The following is a 20,440-nucleotide window of genomic DNA, read 5'->3' on the forward strand; positions in this document are numbered from 1 at the left end:
TAAATCCATCATCCGAATATGAAAAGAGTATGGCACAACTGCAAACCTACCAAAACATGGCCGTCCACCTAAACTGACAGGCCGAACAAGGAGAGCATTAATCAGAGAAGCAGCCAAGAGGCCCATGGTAACTCTGGAGGAGCTGCGGAGAACCACAGCTCAGGTGGGAGAATCTGTCCACAGGACAATTATTAGTCGTGCACTGCACAAATCTGGCTTTTATTGGAAGTGTGACAAGAAGAAAGCCATTGTTGAAAGAAAGACATAAGAAGTTCCATTTGCAGTTTGCTAGCAGCCATGTGGGGGACACAGTAAACATGTAGAAGAAGGTACTCTGGTTAGATGAGAACAAAATGTAACTTTTTGGCCTAAAAGCAAAACGCTATGTATGGTGGAGATGCTTTTCTTCAGCAGGAACAGGGAAGCTGGGCAGAGTTGATGGGAAGATGGATGGAGACAAATACAGGCCAATCTTAGAAGAAAACCTGTTATGCCACGTGCACACAATCGGAAATTCGGCCAGCAAAAGACCGATGAGAGCTTTTGGTCGGAAAATGTGATCGTGTGTACGCTCCATCAGACTTTTGCTGGCTGAGTTTCGGCAGCAAAAGATTGAGAGCATGTTCTCAATTTTTCAGTCGGAAAAAGTTCTATCCAAAAATCCGTTTGTGTGTATGCAATTCAGACACACAAACACTCACGCATGCTCAGATTCAACTACGAGATGGAAGCTATTGGCTACTGGCTATTGAACTTCCTTTTTTTAGTCCCGTCGTATGTGTTGTATGTCACCGAGCTCTTGACGGTTGGAATTTGGTGTGACCGTGTGTACGCAAGAGAGCTTGAGCGAAATCCTATCGAACTTCTGTCGGGAAAACCATCAGAGCTTTTTTCCGACCAAAATTCCGATCGTGTGTACGTGGCATGAGACATGAGACTGGGGCGGAGGTTCACCTTCCAGCAGCACAACGACCCTAAACATGTAGCCAAAGGTACAATGGAATGGTTTAGTTCAAAGAATATTCATGCGTTAGAATGGCCCAGCCAGTAATTGCAGCAAAAGGTGGTTCTACAAAGTATTGACCTAGGGGAGATGAATACAAATTTACGTCACGCTTTTCAGATATTTAATTGTAAAAAAAATTGAAAACCATTTATCATTTCCTTCCACTTCACAACTATGTGCCACTTTAATTTCTGGTTGTAACATGACAAAATGTGGAAAATTTCACAGGGTGTGAATACTTTTTCAAGGCATTGTATAAACTTCACTTAACATATTCATAAGGATGAGCTTTGAGTTTGGGTTGAACATGGAGTCTGACCTAAACCCAAGTTGTTCACAGGTTGAGAAAATGGCAAAATAATATGGCTGTTTGTGTCATGGGCAACAAAGTATGCTCTTCTGGATTCTGAAATATGGTCAGTTGATTTTAAAGAGCCAGTCATAGGAATGTTTTTATTTTCCATCCCCCTCCCTATAAAATTCAGGGTTCCCAGTACCCTTTTGTCAGTTTGTTTTAGAGCATACATGAGTGTTTGCAGGAAGAGATAGTTGCGGCTAAAGAAGACCTGGAGCCAAAAGAGACTGATGTCTACAGGGATGATTATTTGCATGTACCACACAGATATACATAAAATGTACATAAAATATACATAAAAAAGAATATACATAAAATGTACCTATCAGGCCATCTGATTTGAGCCACATTGCATATTTAAAAACATCTTTATAATAATGTTGTGCATAACCATTCCAATGGGTTGTTTTAGCCATTAACCTCTTCAGCCCCGGAAGAATTTACCCCCTTCCTGACCAGAGCACTTTTTGCGAGCTTTTGGCACCCCACATTGCTTTTATTCTATTTTATTTTGTTCACCAGTGATCACTAGTCATAATTTTTATCCTATTATATGACTTTTAATAAAACCTGATGGTTAATATTTTTTGACCCGCACCATGTGGAGCTTTCTTTTTTCTTTTTTGTTCTAATTTCTACAAATCCTTTACTCCTCGTTTGGAGTTGTAATTCCAATTGAGTTACATCTGAACTGGACTACCTGACGAACACTCCGGAGAACCCCCTGTGAGACGCCCCCCAGGGTCTACAGTCGTTTGGAGTCTTCTCTACATCTGGTCGTACCACCATCAACCTATCTTCTGGTCCTAGGCCTGGACCCCAAGCGCTCCCGACTCAACCGTCGTAAGACCGTGTGAGTCCATCACATTCGGTAAGAGTATTCTACCCACCTCTTTTCTGATATCTTCAGACAAGCTGACATATTGGGCTATACCCGACTTCTGAAGAAGTTCTTATCACACCCTTTGTGCACCAGTCACACTATAGAGGACTTTATTATCATCTGCAATTGTCTATGGACTTTTCCCATGTGATCATTGATTCTCTTATGTGATTACCGATAAGTTTGATTTCCTGTGATCACATTCGGTTTTTTTCTCATGGGATTACCTTTTCACTTAATAGAAGCGCTACACTACTTATTGTTTTGAATTGTTTGACTTTGTTTGTTTGAAGTGTTGGCAGCTGTTTTTTCACTTGTTTTTTTGATTAGCGCAGTGTTTTCCCCCCTTTTTTTGCTTAAGATAAGATAATGATAAGCTATTTATCCCATCCTCTATATCGTTTATGAATAAATTAAACAGGATTGGTCCCAGGACAGAGCCTTGGGGTACCCCGCTTACTACTCCAGACCATTCTGAGTATACACTATTTATCACCACTATTTGGACGTATTCCTGTAACCAATTTTCTACCCATGTGCAAACCCTATGGCCCATGCCTACAGACCTCTGTTTTTAAATGAAGTGTTTGTGGGGGACTTTATCAAATGCTTTTGCAAAATCCAGATACACCACATCCACAGGTCTTCCCTTATCTAGATGGCAGCTCACTTTCTCATAGAATGTTAATAGGTTGGTTTGGCAAGAAAGACCTTTCATTAATCCATGCTGATTACTGCTAATGATACTGTTTTCATCAGCAAATTCTTGGATATAGTCCTTTATCATCCCCTCCAGTAGATTACATACTATCGATGTTAGACTGACTGGCCTGTAGTTCCCAGGTATATGTATATCATAATACACTCTCATTTTGAATTCATTATAAAAATTTGCCTGGTCTCTCTCTTTGAAAATGCAGCCTTCTAAATATGTTTACACAGTGTGCATCAAGTGTGAATAATTTTATTTTTTTCTGTGAAATAATATATTCTAATTGTGATTTCTTTATTAAATCTGCTTGTAAAACTGTAGTCTAGTGAAAGTGCTTAAATACTGTGCATGGAGTTATTACAATATTTATGACTTTTTTCTGTGAAATTATCTGTTGAATGAGCAAAATGGCTATGTGTGTAAAATTGAAATGGGTGTATGTATTACTAGATGCATTCAGGACTACATTCTATTAAATTTGATACTGAGTTTGAAAAAATGAAAAAAGAAGCCGCTGACATATTATGCATTGACTGTACAATATTTCAGATTTTTTTCCTGTTAAATAATACACTCACATTTTGATTTATTCGTTAAAGCCTGCCTAGTTTCTTCTTCTGAAACTACAGCCTACTAAAGATGCCTATTTCATTATTACTTATCTTCCGCAGTACAGGTCTGGTACCTGCTAACTGTCGCACTTCTGGAGTGTCTTAGCCTCATTGAATGATGCCTGGGTGTGCTGGATCCCCCATTTAAACTCTGGGGCACCCTGTCACCACCCAAGCAAGGAGTCAGTATGCTTCCCTAAGCTATCAATGTCAATATATCCAGCATTATTCAGTCTTACCTGAAGACAGTATACACCTTTGCATTATAACCTAACCTGCACCCACAGTCCCCACTGCACCACCACTTTACCTACAGTCTTTGCTGGTCCTCTGCTGCACCCATAGCTTCTGCTGCACTCACATCCTCTGCTACACCTGCAGTCTCTGTTGCAGCTCCCTGAGGGGCACACACACCAACTACCCCTTAAGTTCCATTCTCAGAGGAAGCTGCTGCACAAAGGAGATGAGTCAACCTCTCAACTTATGATAGCTTAAATAATGTGCATCGAGTACAATATTTCTTGCTTTTTAAAATAATACAATACAAAACTTTGATTTCTTGCTTAAAATGGACCTTCACCCTCCCAAGCCACTTTCTGCCATCCTATCCCTAATCCCCTCCTCTCTCAATATTGTGTACATTTTCCCCTACTTCCTAGGTTCTTTCCTAGGCAAGAATAAAGTTTCACTTCCAGCAGCCACTTGGCCACAGGAAGCCACAGGGTATCCTAATTGTATAGTGGCACATCATTAAAGGGTTGGCTATCCCACCTAAATTGTGGTCTAGGAAAAGTGCTTATATACTGTGGACTGTGTTGTGGAGTGTGTTTACAATTTCTGGATGTTGTCTCTGAAATAATAAACTCTTTTTATTTATATTTTTAATGTGTATATATAATTGTATTGATCATTTTTAGTTATCATTTCAATTATATTGTTTAACTTTGGGTTAATTAAACTGCATCAGATAGTTATTGCTGGCAGTCAGTTCAAGAGCTGCACAGTACTTCATTGCATCCTTTAACCCCCCTCCCAAAAAAATAATAAATAAAAACACTGTGGTCTAAAAACACTCGGCTTCTTAGTTATAAATCCACCATGCTTTGGTAAATGCTCTCCCAGCAGGCCAATGCACCTATTGGGCCACCTCCAGCCTGCACTCAAACTTAGGCCCCAACAATTCATGGATATGATCAGTTCTAAGCAATCTAGCTACATTCTAGATGCATGTCTGTATTTTCCATTCAGGACAGAAAAGGATTTAGGAAAAAACAAACAACTAGAAAATGTATAAAAATGCAAAAAAAGAATTCAATGAAAAATATTGTCAAAAATAAAATAAAAATGATGACAAGTCGTCTTATCTATGTCCTTAGATCCCCCCCCCCCCCCTGCAGATTTGCCTACAGTGTGGTGGATACAGAAAACTTCAGGAAATGTGTCAGATAGTTATCTCTTATTGCTTCTTTAGAGTGGGTAATTTTGGGCCCACTTTTGGATGTTAGCAGTAGATTCCCCAAACATTTTAACCTTGTATTGTGGAGGGTTGAAAAGTCCCCTTTAAAACCTCCCCAAAACTATTTCTCCTCACTAACAGTCCTACGGCACTCCTCATATCACTCCTGTATCTCCTGCTACCTTAATGCATACTACATGCAGGTACAGGAAAGAGTTAGCCTTCTGTACAAAAAATGGTGCTAGCTCAGGACCTTCTGGTTCAAAGGATGGGTATCTGCTATTTGTAGCACAAGATACACAAAATGATTTTATTAGCAGCCCTATAACAAATGGATACTATTTGCCCTTGAAGAGAAGGAAATACTGGCTGCCTTAGGAGACCTTATAAAATAGCTGATATGGGCACCTGGAGAGAAAGGAGCATTGGGATCACTTGCAGGTAAGTGGTTCCTCTGAGCCTGGGATAATTGAAAGGAGAAACTATTTGTCAGACTCTTCATTATCACCTGCACCATTCTCCAATGATGAAATGACAGAAATTAGCTCCCGAGCCTTTCCATATTGCCTCTCTGAAATGACTGTAATAATTGACAAGAGATTTGGGGAAGGGCGGGCAGCCTATGAGCAAAGGATTTTGAAAATTTTGCTGCTGTCTGCCCATCCTGCCTATTCTAACTATAGAATATCTGACATCCATCTGCTGTTGCCTGCCCTTGCCCCTTATCTGTGAAAGGGCAGGGCAGCCTTTTTTATTTTTGCATAGGAAGGTAGTATATAGGAAAATACCTGGGTTGCATTGTGATCCCTGCTATTACTTACTTTACAATGGTAGGTACAGCCCTACAAGTTAAAAAAATGTTAATAAAAAAAAAATAGTAAAACAAAATGTATAAAAAGTGAATTTTATTATGTATAATTAAATAAAGTACATGTAAACTAAATGTAGATACCCATGTCAAACACAAAACCCAGCCTATGACAACTGAGAGGCTGATCCAGACTGCCCATCATAGGAAGATTTTAGGAAGTGTAAAATATTGTTATACCACTTCAAATGTAGGTATTAGTTGCCACCTTCCCTGCTATGTCAACAACACATTTTTTTCTAGCCTCTAGTGGGACTTTGTCAGCCACCACACAAAAACATAAACCTTTTCTTAAAAAAGTACAAAATTCTTTGTTTACTTGTAAATAAACATCATCATAATAACATCAAAAAAATTCAACCACGAAACCTATGGTATATTAAAAGCAATTTTTGTTGTACAGATATGTTATACAAATAACAGAGGATCTACATCACAAAATTACACTTGATGTTTAATGGTACAACCAGTTGTCATTTACTGTCTGAGATGTAATTTCCACAGTAAATTTTAAACTGTAATTATCTAACATGTTTCGAACAGAAATTATAACATGTTCTTCATCAAGGAGGTACCACACTGAGAAACAATAACATCACAATCAAAAATGTTTATTATATCATAATTAATAAATGTAATAAATGAACACCAAATAGAGGCTTACATCATATGCAACTGTGACTCAACCTATGATCCTCGGGAGCATCCAACAAGTGAATTGTGCAGAAGGGGAGAGAGCGAGCCCACATGCAACAGAACCAAAGACGGACAAAAATGGTGGCACCCGTTCTAATAAAAGAACACATGGGTATTGTAATGCCTCTCTTAGTAGACCAAAGAAGGTCTGATATTTACAAACATGTAAGGTTAAAAATTATCATTTAAATCCCATTGGGATCCAATGCCCAATGATCCTTGTCCCCTCTTTACTAAACTCATCAACCCAACTCTATATGATGTAAATTTACAACATATATGTAAAGCTCTGCATAAATTGATGACGCTATATAAGTACCTGAAATAAATAAATAAATATACAAAATCATCCACCTGCATTATCACAAAACCTTCCATGTCTAAATTTATCCCAGCAATACCAGACACCACCCCATATCATCCCATATATCCCTCCAATATCACATCTAACCCTTTATTCTATAAGTACGCCTCCCACACATGACCACCCCCCACATTCAACCCACCATATTCATACCTCCATCCCATATCATTCTAATAAGGGACGTTTATTAGCTCAAAAGACCTCTCACGCCTTCATCTGTGACTTCCATGGAGTGGAGGGACAGACAAAAAGATGGGTCATCATAATGTTCATATAACTATCATATAAGTCATCAATGCCAACAATACAAAGCCAAAATGTAATGAACAACCAAGTCAAATATCAATGTAGGAGTCACTAAGGGCTTACCATCTGCTCTCAAGGGCATTCTTCTCTTTACCCAGTAAGATTCTATGATGTGATATACAATTAAAGAAACCCATTTTGTACGTTTTTAAGAAAATGTTTATATTTTGTGTGTTTGCCGACAAAGTCACTAGAGGCTAGAAAAAAATTATGTTGATTTTAGAAAGTGTGGGCAGCCTATAGCCATAGAATTATACATTTATTTTTTCTGCTACCTGTCCCTCCCATTGACGATAGAATTTTCCCCCTCCCCCTCCTGTTCCCCATATCTCCCCGCTGTACTGTATTTTTTATTATGTTTTTGCATTGGCACATATCCTCCAAAGCATTATTTAGTACCCCATGCCCTTTTTTATAATCCATTGCTGGTGAGCTCTGGAAAATGGGCAGAAATTATTTTGTGTTTATTTTATGTTCTGCCCCCATAGAAGTCAGTAGGGTTTGAATTAAAGTTCACATTCTTGTACAATGGGTTAGAGTATTAGACAGATGGCCTGCAAACCAAACCCAGGCTGATTCACTCATCCTTACTTAACTATTGTCAAGAAATGAATGAATGCACATGCAGCGGTTCACGTATTAAAAAAGTAATGTGTTTTCAATGTCTGGATTAATACTCCATTTCATATAATATTCTGATCCAGGCATGTTAACTCGTTTGCACAGTATGTTGGTTTCTGTCATATGGTTAAAGTAGGCCTAAACCCTGTCAGGATGACTATTAGAGTAGTTTGCTAAAGAAAAATAAGATTTAAATTTTTTTCATGTAATACTGGTTTCATTCTTTTTTATATTTTATGGATCTCAGTTTTGCTGATCTTCTTCTACCTCTTTAAAGTGTTACTAAAGGTTTTTTGTATTATTAAAAAAACAAACATATTATACTTACTTGCTCCATGCAATGGTATTGCACATAGCAGCAATGATCCTCCTCTTCGTAGGTCCCCCACCAGAGATATTGGCTCATCCACTTATTCGAAGTTTCCCCATAGCAAACAACTTGCTATGGGAGCAAATGGTGACTGCTTGCTCCTGAGTGGTTTGCCTATGGTGCCACACTCCATAGACACACACAGTGAGACTTAGCCCTGCCCAGCACTTCCTCCTCACTGCTGTTGATTGACAGCAGCAGGAGCCAGTGGCCCTGTGTGAAGAGGAAGAGGGGAGAAGAGATGCAGCCATGCACAGCCCTGGATTTCTTCTCCTCTCTCTTCCCCTTCACACAGGGAAGAGGGAGGACAGAGCAATATAAAATGTTTTTATATGCATTAACATTAAGCCACTTTTATGTATCAGCTCCAGTATTGGCTGCACATCGGTACTTTTGACCAGATTCTTGTGACAGTGGTGGACCATGTCTGTGCAATGTGTGTCACCATTAAGGATGAGCCGAACACCCCCCGGTTTGGTTCGCACCAGAACCTGCGAACAGACCTAAACTTCGTGTGAACTTTAGAACCCTATTAAAGACTATGGGATTCGAACGTTCAAAATCTAAAGTGCTAATTTTAAAGGCTAATATGCAAGTTATTGTCCTAAAATGTGTTTGGGGGCCTGGGTCCTGTGCCAGGGGACATGTATCAATGCAAAAAAAAGTTTTAAAAACTGACGTTTTTTTCAGGAGCAATGATTTTAATAATGCTTAATGTGAAACAATAAAAGTGTAATATTCCTTTAAATTTCGTACCTGGGGGGTGTCTATAGTAGGCCTGTAAAGGGGCGCATGTTTCCCGTGCTTAGAACTGTCCTTGCACAAAGTGTCATTTCTGCAGGAAAAAAAGTCAAATCACTTGCGGCCATAATGATTTGTCGGCTACCCGTAATACAGAGAACAGTCATTGAAAGTCATTGATAAAAAAGAAAAAAAAAGAGTGGGGTTCCCCCAAATTCAATTACAAGGCCCTTCAGGTCTGGTATGGATATTAAGGGGAACCCAGCGTCAAATAAAAAAAAAATGACGTGGGGTTCCCCCTAAATATCCATATGGGTCTGGTATGGATTTTAATGGGAACTCCACTCCAAATTAAAAAAAAATGGCTTGGAGTTCCCCCTAAAAATCCATACCAGACCCTTTATCCGTGCACATTCAGAGGGGGGCAGGGTCAGTTGACGGGTGGCCCTGCCCTCCTCATATGAGAAATGTCAGTCTGCCGGGATCCCCGCAGTGTCTCCGCCTGTGGAGAGAGAGGCTGGATGGATTCGCTGCACTGGAGGGAGAGATCACCCGTCGCTGGATCAAATCAGCCACCGCTGGACCCGTCGCTGGATAGCAAGAGTGGATTACCACTGCTGGAATCTTTTTACATTTTTTTTATTTTTAATAAAGGACTCTTTTTTAACATTCTTTTACACTTTCTTTGTGAAATGGTAGGGGTACTTTTGTACCTCCTTACCATTTCAAAAAGGGGGGGGCTGGAATCTGGGGGTCCCCTTGTTAAAGGGGGCTTCCAGATTCTGATAAGCCCCCCGCCCACAGACCCCCACAACCACTGGCCAGGGTTGTGGGGATGAGGCCCTTGTCCTCATCAACATGGGGACAAGGTGCTTTGAGGGGGTTACAGACCCCAAAGCATCCTCCCAATGTTGAGGGCATGTGGCCTGGTACGGTTCAGGAGGGGGGTCGCTCTCTTGTCCCCCCTCCTTTCCAGTGGCCTGCCAGGTTGTGTGCTCGGATAAAGGGTCTGGTATGGATTTTTAGGGGGAACTACACGCCATTTTTAAAAAAAATTGGCGTGGAGTTCCCCTTAAAATCCATACCAGACCTGAAGGGTCTGGTATGGATATTTAGGGGGAACCGCACATAATTTTTTTTTATTTTACGCGGGGTTCCCCTTGATATCCATACCAGATCTGAAGGGCCTGGTAATTGAATTTGGGGGAACCCCACGCTTTTTTTTTTTTTCAATGACTTTCAATTACTGTTCTCTGTATTATGGGGAACCGACAATTCGTTATAGCTGCAAGTGATTTTAAATTACTTTTTTTCCTGCAGAAATAACACTTTGTGCAGGCACAGTTCTAAGCATGGGAAACATGCGCCCCTTTACAGGCATACTATACACACCCCCCAGGTACGAAATTTAAAGGAATATTACACTTTTATTGTTTCACTTTAAGCATTATTAAAATCACTGCTCCCGAAAAAAACTGCAGTTTTTAAAACTTTTTTTGCATTGATACATGTCCCCTGGGGCAGGACCCAGGTCCCCAAACACTTTTTAGAACAATAACTTGCATATTAGCCTTTAAAATTAGCACTTTAGATTTCTCCCATGTACAGGGTGTTCAACTCGAACTCGAAGCTCATCTCTAGTCACCATGGTTACTTGTAATTTTCACCAGGGTTGCATGTCATAGGGTGATGGTGCAAGAGCACAGTTAGAACTCAGTTGTCACCCCATAACATGAAGTATCTGAACAAGGACCTTCATGGCAGAATCTCCAGGTATTATTTTAATGAAAGCTGCTGATTTAAAAATGTTGAAAATGACCTTTGAAAATACAGTTGTTGCATGCTTAGGAGATTTTAGTAATTAGGATTATATCTACTTAAAGTGGATGTAAAGGCAGAAGGTTTTTTAGCTTAATGTATCCTATGCAATATGCTAAAAAGTCTTCTGTGTGCAGCAGCCCCCCTCTGACCACCCAATACTTACCGGAGCCCATCTCGATCCAGCGATGTTGCAAGAGAGACTCAGCTGTCCGGTACTCTGCCTCCTCATTGGCTGAGATGGCAGGGAATCTACATTGGCTCCCGTTGATATCAATCAAAGTCAGTGAGCCAATGAGAAGAGAAAGGGGGCAGGGCGGGGCCAGGCAGTGGTTCCATGTCTGAATGGACACGGGGAGCTGCGGCTTGGCTCGCGCACACTCAAAAGTTGGGACGGGCCAGGGATACGAGAAAAGGAGGATCTGCTTTTGCACAGTAGCAGTGAGTATAACATGTTTGTTATTTTTAAGAAAAAAAATTAGACTTTAGTATCACTTCAAGATCAAGATCTCATATCTCAAGATGACAATACAGGAACATAGCAAGGACTGTCTGAACAAAGACTTTCAAGGTGGAGCCACCAGGTAGTATTTTAATTATTTTAATGAAAACTTCAGATTGAAACACAAAAACTTTTTAAATGACTATTAATGAGTATGCAAGATTTAAATAATTGGCTTCATATCTAAATTGACATCACATACCTCCTAGAGCAGTGATTCTCAACCAGGGTTCCTCCAGAGGTTGCTAGGGGTTCCTTCAGCATTGGGCAATTTCCCATCGACACCATTGATCTTTTTAGCTATCTGTAAGGAGGTAGTTCTTCCCAATGACCACAAGTGTAAGGACCATTATTCCCACTGACCATCACACTAATGTATCATGAGTTGTCGATTTCTAATTTTTAGCAGTGGTTCCCCGAGACCAGAGAACTATTTCAAGGGTTCCTATGTGTTGAAAAGGTTGAGAAAGGCTGTCCTAGAGGCATGTTTTCACAGTACAGGGCATTGGGCATGAACTTTTTAAAAGCTGTATTGCAGTCTTGAAGTGTGAATAAATTTGACCTAAACTCCAAACTCTAAACTGGATGCTTTAAAAGCAAGTATCAACACCAAGAACATGCTGAAATAGAAAAAAAAGCCATGAGCAAATCACAGAGGCACTGTATTAATAAAATAATAAAGACTAGGCATTATTCACGTATAATTTGCCAAGCATTTAAAGGGTTAATCAACACCACTACTTACCCCTTGAAATCCATTTTAAAAAAAAGGTACATTCATTTTTTTTATTTCATGCTTTGTTTTATTTTTATTTTTTATTAACATGCAGTATTGCATTTATAAGGGCAGTGAAACAATCCTGTTAGGTGGAACATTTTAGTAGGGTAGGTGCTATTGCTTTTAAGGGACAATACAGAGGAGATGTAATGGAATGGATGGATACAGAGAAGAAGCAGAGGTGAATGAGGCAGAAAGAAAGTAAAATGAGCAGATACAGAGAAAAGGTGTTAAGGTGACAGGAAGAATAGAAGAGTCATTAGAGAGGAAATAGAGGAGAACACATGATAATGGGGCAAAGGGACCAATACACAAATAGCCATTTATGTGATCACATATAAATATCAAAAGCAGTTCAGAATATTTTATCAAACGTAAGTGTGGGATAGTCCTCTGCGAAGAGTATACAGTATTACCCTGACCTTTATTAAACCATTAATCCTAACTGTAAATATGGCATGAATCAGTATGCATACATGCAGACGTAAGCAGTACTGTTGCAGCATTTCGCATCTGGGGAATAAAATACTTATAACCATGTGTGTGTCTGTGTGTGTGTATGTGTCCATTTCCACATTTTGTTGTATTATTTTATATGAAAAAAAGGGTAACTCCGCTTTTTGTAGGGAAAAAATATTGCAAATTGAAACAAAAAAATAGCATATGCAATTGCAACACAAGCCATATTGTAATATAACTTTATTACAAATTACGTTTTCTTTTCAATTTGCAGTGCTGAAATTTGGACAGGGGCGGACTGACCATTGGGCCATTCGCGCACTGCCCGAGGGCCCCATGCCACTAGGGGGCCCCATCAGGGTTGCCAGCCTCAGTAAAACCAGGGACAGTATGTAAACATTTGTGGTTTTTTTTTACATCTGACTCTGAAATGTCCCTTACTGAAATTACATCCTTTTGGTCTAAAAATCCTGAGATTATAGCTGCCCTACCTCTCCAGTACCTTCTCAGCCAATAGAAACATGTCTGTGTATACTGTGTGATTGCATAGTGTGTGTGTGTGTGTGTGTGTGTGTGTGTGTGTGTGTGTGTGTGTGTGTGTGTGTGTGTGTGTGTGTGTGTGTGTGTGTGTGTGTGTGTGTGTGTGTGTGTGTGTGTGTGTGTGTGTGTGTGTGTGTCTACTGTGTGGCTCCATAATCTCTGATTGCCTGGGGCCCCCATAATCTCCTATTGCCCAGGGGCCCCATGAGTTGTCAGTCCGCCGCTGTGTATGGAACATCCCTAAAGATGTAATTTCTTACTTGTGTGATTGGTTCACTGACTTTCCTAGAAGTTGGCACTAAGATACAAATCAGATTTTGGTCATCCTCGTATCCTCTGTAAAAAACATTTCAGTTTTGGTTAGATACTCCCAAAGGGTTAATCATGTCTAAAGGGATGCAGATCCTGCCACTTTCCTCATTAGAGTCCAGCAAGTACAGCAGCTGATCACTAATGGAAAAGTCCCTCTCATTCACATTCATTTTGCACATGGACCCCAGACAAACTGCTACTTTTTCAGAATAACAAAAGTGAGGAATCTGCAACAAAGTCTATTAAAATCCTTACAATGTACACAGATCACCCAGAGAGGAATGTTTTTTGTCAGCAAAAGTGGAGTTACTCTTTAAGTCTCAAACAAAATGCTTCTATCGTTTTGTAAATATACTGAAAATCCCTATACTTGTCTCAGAGGTGGTATGCTTCTCAACTTTGCTAATCAGCTGATGGTGTTTGTACCCATCTTTCTTTAAAGTTGGGTACGATGTTCAGTGGGTATAGGAAAGAATCACCCCCCTTTTAAAACAATCCCATTTTGTTGCTTTGCAGCCTGAAATGAAGACAGACATAGTTTTTGTTTTATCCAGCTGTATTTATTCATGCAACTTATAACATCCAAGTGAAAGATATAACACCAACATGTCAGATTTTTTATTAAAAAACAAAATCACTGAGCTGGAAAAAGGATCAACCCCTTATGTCAATATTTTGTTGGACCACCTTTTGCCTTAATTAAAGCCTTTAGTCTGTTGGGATATGTCTCTACTAATTTTGCACTTGTAGACTTTGCAATATTTGCCCACTCTTCTCTGTAGAACTGTTCAAGTTCAGTTAAATTTGATGGTGGCTGTTTGTGGACTGCAGTGTTCAGATCATTCCACAGATTTTCAATGGGGTTTAGGTCTGGGCTCTGACTAGGCCATGCAAGGACATTCACCTTTTTCTCCTTCAACCACTGTGTGGTCATTTTTGCTGTGTGCTTTGGGGTCATTGTCATGTTGGAAGGTAAACCTTCTTTCCATTGATAACTTTCTGGCAGAGGACAGCAGATTTTCTTCAAGAATGTGACGGTATTTCCCCCCATCCATTTTTCCTTCTATCCTGACAAATGCCCCAGTCCCTGCTACAGAGAAATGTCCCATACCAGGATATTACCACCCCCATGTTTTACTGTAGGAATGGTGTTATTTGGATGGTGAGCTGTTGATTTCTGCGTACACTAACCACAAAAGCATATCCATGTTAGCCCCTGTACACATGGTCAGAGATTTCCACAACCAAATCCATCGGATCTTGTCCGAAACTGTTGCATACACAAGGTCAGACAAAGTTGTCGAAAAATCCGATCTTTCAGAACGTGATGACGTAATTTCTTTACGACGGGACTACATTCAGGCTAGTAGCCAATAGCTTTGATGTAGGAATTTGATCTGAGCATGCGTGGCACTTGGTTCGATCAAAATTCTCTACACATGATCGGAGTATGTCCGATCGGACCAGTTTGTCGGAAAATATTTCCAACATGTTGGAAAATTGGGTCCAACGGATATTCCGACGGAATCAGTCCGATGCATACCACACACAGTTGGATTATCTGACAACACGGTCCGATAGGACACATTCCGACGGATTCTCCGACCGTGTGCACAAGGGCTTAGTGTGGCTAGTTTGCACCCGTTCTTTTTCCATGGATCATATAAGATGCAGTGCCAGTGCATGATGTGTCTGTAGACTTGCCACAGATGACATGCCCCCCATCAGCAGAAGTGACTATCATTAGGTTTCTTTGCCTTCGTCCCTTTTAAGTTAAAGGAAAAAAAGGGGACATAGCAGCTGTGTGACCACAAAGGTTCAGGTTCACCACTACCATGGGTTTGTGGCAAATTCACAGTAGCCATGTTTTCAGTTTGGGTTGGACCTGTTACAGAGCGCTGAGAACTCTATGGAGGAATAGATACTATTTTTTAATTATGTATTTATTTATTTAATTTTGGCATTGGTACATGTCCAACATGGAAGTGCCTGGCTTCCCACTCAGTTTGTTTGACGATAGCTTGTCTAGAACAAGTCAAAAAGTTATATAAAAAGCTATTTTTCTAATTGAATATATGTGCCGTGTTTAACCACTTCAGCCCCGGAAGAATTTACCCCCTTCCTGACCAGACCATTTTTTGCGATACAGCACTGCGTTGTTTTAACTGATAATTGCACGGTCATGCGATGCTGTACCCAAACACAATTTGCAACCTTTTTTCCCCACAAACAGAGCTTTATTTTGTTTTATTTGATCACCTCTGCGGTTTTTATTTTTTGCGCTATAAACAAAAGAAGAGCAACAATTAAAAACACAATATTTTTAACTTTTTGATATAATAAATATCCCAATTTAAAAAAAAAATAATAATTTTTTTCCTCAGTTTCAGCCGACGATATGTATTCTTCTACATATTTTTGGTAAAAAAATTGCAATAAGCATATATTGAGTGGTTTGCGCAAATATATGATAGCATCTAAAAAATAGGGGATAGATTTTAGGCATTTTTATAATTTTTTTTTTTTTTACTAGTAATGGCGGTGATCAGTGATTTTTATTGGGACTGCGATATTGCGGCAGACAAATTTGACACTTTTGACACTTTTTTTGGGACCATTGACATATATACAGCGATCAGAGCTAACAATAGCCACTGATTACTGTATAAATGTCACTGGCAGGGAAGGGGTTAACACTAGGGGGCGGTCAAGAGATTAAGTGTGCGTTCCCTGGGTGTGTTCTAACTGTGAGGGGATTGGACTGACTGGGAGAGAAGACAGATCATTACTAGTACTTAGTAGGAACACACGATCTGTTTCTCCTTCCCTGACAAAACAGGGATTTTCTGTGTGTACACACACAAATCCCCGTTCCTGCTGTCGTGCCCGCAATCGTGGGAGGCCAGCGGAGATCATGCCTGCTGGTCACGCGCATCGGTTCCCCAGCCATGCAGTAGGCGTGTCTGCTACGGTTCTTAAAGCGATATATATACACGGCGATTCGAGCAGCAGAGCCATTCTGTCGCCATTCATATACAGGAGCCAGTTGGGAAGCAAAGTGTTTCCAAAGTATTACAAAAAAAAATGTCATACTTACCTGCTCTGTGCAATGGTTTTGCACAGAGCAGCCCTGATCCTCCTCTTTTAGAGTCCCCCACTAACACTCCTGGTTCATTCCCCCTGCTGAGTACCTCCATAGCAAGCTGCTTGCTATGGTGGCACTTGTGTGGGCTCGATCATGAACCTTGCTCTGTGTGTCTATTGACATACATAACACAGCTTGACCTCACCCTCTGCTCTCTCCTCACAGGCTGTGATTGACAGCAGCCAGAGCCAATTGGTTCCACTGCTGCTTTGATCTCCAGTGAGGAGAGAGAGGGAAGAGAGACTCTGCTGCTCATGCACAGCGATGAATCGAGTATTGGTTCAGGTAAGTATTATGGGGGGAGGGGGGGGTAGCAGCACACAGAAGATTTTTTTTACGTTGCATTGAGGTAAAACCGTTCTACCGTTTCTGAATATGAGCATTAGAAACTAAAGGGTTTGCACACATTTTAAGTAAGTGAAGGTATGCTGTGTCTTTGCATGTTCTCACCAACCACCATAGCACACTTAGAAGGATGAGTGACTCTGCTCATTGTTTTTCATACTTTCATTTGTGTATGATTGTTGGCACATAAGGACCCCATGATAATTAACAGTGTTTTCAAAAGGAAGGGTTACATTTTTCAATCTAGTTTTTTTTTTCAACTTTAAAGCCTGATACACACGGGCCGAATATTGTCCGGCATCTGCTGGTTCAACAAAAACCGTCTGACATTCAGCCCGTGTGTACACCAGCCTGTCTGACAGAAGCTGGCCGGACAGCCAGCCTCTGTCGAATGGACTTGCAGGAGAACCAGCTTCTGATTGCCATCAGATCGGCACTGGCAGGCAATAGCTGTAAGCGCTGACCGGTATGTTCTCAGCAGTCTCTCTGTCAGAACACAATAACTCATAGCATAGTTGCATAGTTAGTACAGCAAACTCCTCCTGAGCGCCTCCATTTTTTTTTCCGTTCAGCCCGCTGGTTTGGATAAAAAAAAAACTGATAGTGTGTACTAGGCTTAGTGCTTGACCTCTTTAAGCTTTGTAATTGACCTGTAATTGATGCTAAAGATTGCATTTGATTATTTGATGAATCCTAAGCCAAATATTTCTAGACATGTGCACACTGAAATATTTCGTTTTGGAATTTCGTTTTTTTCTGAAAAATTTATTTAGTTACTCCCAAAATTTGTTTTTATTTATTTAGTTTCGTTAAAAAATGCATTTGTCCGAAAATCCAAAATAATTAAGGTCAAATCTGTCATTGAAGGCTTATGGTGTCTGTCGAATGTTCTAAGAAGATTCGACGGAGCAGCTAAACTGTACGATGCCACAATTGTACATTTCTGGTCAAATGTTCCACCTACGAGCTATAGTAGAATTCTTTTTTTTTTTCCAACTCAGTAAAACCAGTGATCTTCGAGGAAGACCAAGTCTCACATCCACTGATTGCTCAGGTTACCTCTCATCGCTTTACATCATGGTGGCAGTTTTTTTTTTTTTTTTATACATATATATATATATGATATGCTAGATCCAAACAGCTCACGTGGCTTAATACATTCCCGCATTTATCTAGTCAACATCTCCCTTACCCACAAATCCCCCCCACCTTCCACTAACTGTTACCCCCCCACCTCCCCTATCCTACCTAGTAGATCGTTTTAAACTTAACCATTAAACATATCTATACCCGTTTAAATCTGTACCCTTAATCCTTCTGAGGTACTCCATCTCCTTTTAAATTCTTGCCAGCTTTTCCATTTCTCCAGCGTGTGTTTATTACTCCTACCCACCGAGCTGTCCTCCAAGCATTCCATCTTATATATCCCTTCTACGGCGTCCACCCACTCCCATATCATAGGCACCTCCGGCTCTTGCCATTTTTTTGGGATTAGTTTTTTCCCCGCATTTAATAAATGTGGGATCAAGGACATCTTGTACTGTTTTACGCTACCCTCTGTAGCATGAAACAGGACAACCCAGGGGTCTGCGATTACCACCGAACTGGTTATGGTTTTAATATGCGATAGGATCTGGTTCCAATAGCTCTTAATCTTCGGGCACCCCCACCATATGTGAGCCATAGTACCTGTTCCCCCACATCCGCGCCAGCATTCCCCTGACGTGTCTGATTGAAATTTACTCTTTCTATCTGGGGTGTAATACCACCTCGACAAACATTTATAACTCATCTCTGCAGTTTTAGCATCGATGGCTGAGCTATGGGCCAATTTAAATATTTTGCCTATCATTACCTTGTCCTTTTGTGAGCCTAATTCCCTTTCCCATTTTTTAACGAATGGAGGTATTCCCGACTCTCCCGCTGACAGCAGCAACTTGTACCACCTAGAAACTATCCCCTTGGAATTCTTTGTTATACATAGTTGTTCCAACGTGGTCAATTCGTCAGCCGCCCTGATCGGTTGCGGTAGTTTTTTTATAAAGCGGGAGAGCTGGCAGTACCTCCACTCGTCAATCACCATTATGTCTATTTTTTGTTTTATTTCGTGAAAAGGTGCTATATTACCTGCCCTCATTACATCTTTAAGCTGTGCTTCCTTCTTTACCCAGTTGCCTCCTATCTCCATGCAACCTGGCAAAAAATATTTATTATCTTTTAGTGCCATAAGAGGTGAGTTACCGTATATACTCGAGTATAGGCCGACCCGAATATAAGCCGAGGCCCCCAATTTACCCCCAAAAAACTGGAAAACTTATTGACTCGTGTATAAGCCGAGGGTGAGACATGGCTGTCCATCCCTGTGTGTGTGTCCGTCCATCCCTGTGTGTCCATCCATCCCTGTGTGTGTGTCCGTCCATCCATCCCTGTGTGTGTATCCATCCATCCATCCATCCATCCCAGTGTGTGTGTGTGTGTGTGTGTATTCATCCATCCATCCATCCCTGTGTGTGTGTGTGTGTGTGTGTGTGTATCCATCCATCCATCCATCCCTGTGTGTGTGTGTGTGTATCCATCCATCCATCCATCCCTGTGTGTGTGTGTGTGTGTGTGTGTGTGTGTGTGTATCCATCCATCCATCCATCCCTGTGTGTGTGTGTGTGTATCCATCCATCCATCCATCCCTGTGTGTGTGTGTGTGTGTGTGTGTGTGTGTGTGTGTGTCCGTGCAGCCTTGTGTGTGTGTGTGTGTGTGTGTGTGTGTGTGTGTGTGTGTGTGTGTGTGTGTGTGTGTGTGTGTGTCCGTGCAGCCTTGTGTGTGTGTCCAGCCTACCTGTGTCCCAAGCCTCCGTCCCGAGCCGCCGTCGTCCCGAGCCTCCTCCGACCCGTGCCGTGCCTCCTCCGTCCCGTGCCTCCTCCGTCCCGTGCCGTGCCTCCTCCTTCCCGTGCCTCCTCCGTCCCGTGCCGTGCCTCCTCCGTGCCGTGCCTCCTCCGTCCCGTGCCGTGCCGATGGATCGCCGCTCTTCTCGGCGGCCATTCTACAATTCAAAATTCCGCCTCCGCCTGTGATAGGCGGAACACTCAATTTCCCAGCAGCCTGTGTTCCGCCTATCACGGACATCCTCTCATACTCGTCCGTAGTATGAGAATGAGCGGATGTCCGTGATAGGTGGAACACTGACTGCTGGGAAATTCAGTGTTCCGCCTATCACAGGCGGAGGCGGAGAAGGAGGCGCGGCTTTTAAATTTTAATGTCCGCCGTCTGTCTGCTCGATACGCTGATCGAGCAGTCAGACAGCGGTGACTCGAGTATAAGCCGAGGGGGCACTTTCAGCCTCAAAAAAGAGGCTGAAAATCTCGGCTTATACTCGAGTATATACGGTATATTTTCCGTTAACGTGCTTGTATACCATATCCCATATTCGAAAAGTGTTACGTGTTAAATTATTTCCTATCCCTAGCTTCTGCCTCTTATGTGGGGGGTTCCATATTTGTTTACCTAATTGTGCTCCACAGCTTTCGTGTTCAAGTTTTACCCACTTTTTTTCTTTA

The sequence above is a fragment of the Lithobates pipiens genome, unplaced genomic scaffold (assembly GCF_037356315.1).
Source record: "Lithobates pipiens isolate NorthernLeopardFrog02 unplaced genomic scaffold, aLitPip1_a1.2 Scaffold_25, whole genome shotgun sequence".
Taxonomy (NCBI): domain Eukaryota; kingdom Metazoa; phylum Chordata; class Amphibia; order Anura; family Ranidae; genus Lithobates; species Lithobates pipiens.